Consider the following 2,500-nt stretch of genomic DNA (forward strand, 5'->3'; position numbering starts at 1 on the left):
GCGAAGAGAGGTCGGTCTTGTGATTGGTCTGGTTCAAGGGTTGTTTTTATTGTTGTTGTTGTTATTATTGTTGTTGTTATTGTTGATATTATCATTATCATTATTATTATTTTTAGTATTGTTATTATTAGTATTACTATCATTATTGATATTATTATTGATTTTGATATTATTATCATTATTATTATTATTATTAATATTTTTATTATTATTATTATTTTTATTATTATTATCATTTTCAACATACAGTAATATGATTATTATCATTAGTATTATTATTATTGTTATTATTAACATCATCATCATCATTATTATTTTACTAATGATTTACATTTCTTAGATTGCAATGTGTACTGTATATGCAAATTTTTAAGGATGTAATCCGAAACAAGGTTATAAACGCTCAGGGGTCATTCTAAGCTCCTTTGAACACACGCTCTCAGGAGCATAAGGCTAAACAAGAAGAAGAAGAAGAAGAAGAAAAAGATTTTGTTACTCTTTTTCCAATATGTTATTTTTAATGTTTTCTCATGTCGCGTATTATTATTATTATTATTATTATTATTATTATTATTACTAGCCATGCTACAACCCTAGTTGGAAAAGCAAGATGCTATAAGCCCAAGGGCTCTAATAGGGAAAATAGCCCAGTGAGCAAAGGAAATAAATAAATGATGAGAATAAATTAACAATAAATCATTCTAAAAACAGTAACAACGTCAAAACAGATATGTCACATATAAACTATAAAAAGACACATGTCAGCCTGGTCAACATAAAAACATTTGCTCCAACTTTGAACTTTTGAAGTTCTACTGACTCAACTAATCTATTAGGAAGATCATTCCCCAACTTGGCCACAGGTGGAATAAAACTTCTAGAATACTGTGTAGTATTGAGCTTTATGATGGAGAAGGCCTGGCTATTAGAATTAACTGCCTGCCTAGTATTACGAACAGGATAGAATTGTCCAGGGAGATCTGACTGTAAAGGATGGTCAGGGTTATGAAAAATCTTATGCAACATGCATAATGAACTAATTGAACGACGGTGCCAGAGATTAATATCTAGATCTGGAATAAGAAATTTAATAGACCGTAAGTTTCTGTCCAACAAATTAAGATAAGAGTCAGCAGCTGAACACCAGACAGGAGAACAATACTCAAAACAAGGTAGAATAATAATAATAATAATAATAATATGTCCATAGAATAACACCGATCTTACTAAACTGATATATAGTGTGATTTTTATACGTAATTTCAGGCTATTTGATTTAAGATAAAAAATAGTAATAATTAGATTTTATATTTTCTTCATTACTAATAATATTTCTATTATTCCTGAAATTTCAATAATGAAATCACTTTCTCTTCCTGAAAAGCCAATGATAAATTCACAATCTCTCCTAAAAATATTTGTACACATTTATTCACAATCTCTCCTAAAAATATTTGTACACATTTATTCACAATCTCTCCTAAAAATATTTGTACACATTTATTCACAATCTCTCCTAAAAATATTTGTACACATTTATTCACAATCTCTCCTAAAAATATTTGTACACATTTATTCACAATCTCTCCTAAAAATATTTGTACACATTTATTCACAATCTCTCCTAAAAATATTTGTACACATTTATTCACAATCTCTCCTAAAAATATTTGTACACATTTATTCACAATCTCTCCTAAAAATATTTGTACACATTTATTCACAATCTCTCCTAAAAATATTTGTACACATTTATTCACAATCTCTCCTAAAAATATTTGTACACATTTATTCACAATCTCTCCTAAAAATATTTGTACACATTTATTCACAATCTCTCCTAAAAATATTTGTACACATTTATTCACAATCTCTCCTAAAAATATTTGTACACATTTATTCACAATCTCTCCTAAAAATATTTGTACACATTTATTCACAATCTCTCCTAAAAATATTTGTACACATTTATTCACAATCTCTCCTAAAAATATTTGTACACATTTATTCACAATCTCTCCTAAAAATATTTGTACACATTTATTCACAATCTCTCCTAAAAATATTTGTACACATTTATTCACAATCTCTCCTAAAAATATTTGTACACATTTATTCACAATCTCTCCTAAAAATATTTGTACACATTTATTCACAATCTCTCCTAAAAATATTTGTACACATTTATTCACAATCTCTCCTAAAAATATTTGTACACATTTATTCACAATCTCTCCTAAAAATATTTGTACACATTTATTCACAATCTCTCCTAAAAATATTTGTACACATTTATACACAATCTCTCCTAAAAATATTTGTACACATTTATTCACAATCTCTCCTAAAAATATTTGTACACATTTATTCACAATCTCTCCTAAAAATATTTGTACACATTTATTCACAATCTCTCCTAAAAATATTTGTACACATTTATTCACAATCTCTCCTAAAAATATTTGTACACATTTATTCACAATCTCTCCTAAAAATATTT

General features: G+C 26.9%; 1 pseudogene; it reads left to right on the forward strand.

Annotated features, from left to right (window-relative positions):
- The window catches only part of LOC137635432 (DNA-directed RNA polymerase subunit beta''-like), a 4,672-nt pseudogene extending 2,180 nt beyond the window's left edge, over positions 1-2,492 (forward strand).
- The last annotated feature ends 8 nt before the right edge of the window (positions 2,493-2,500 follow it).

Source organism: Palaemon carinicauda, unplaced genomic scaffold (genome assembly GCF_036898095.1).
Source record: "Palaemon carinicauda isolate YSFRI2023 unplaced genomic scaffold, ASM3689809v2 scaffold1234, whole genome shotgun sequence".
NCBI classification, from domain to species: domain Eukaryota; kingdom Metazoa; phylum Arthropoda; class Malacostraca; order Decapoda; family Palaemonidae; genus Palaemon; species Palaemon carinicauda.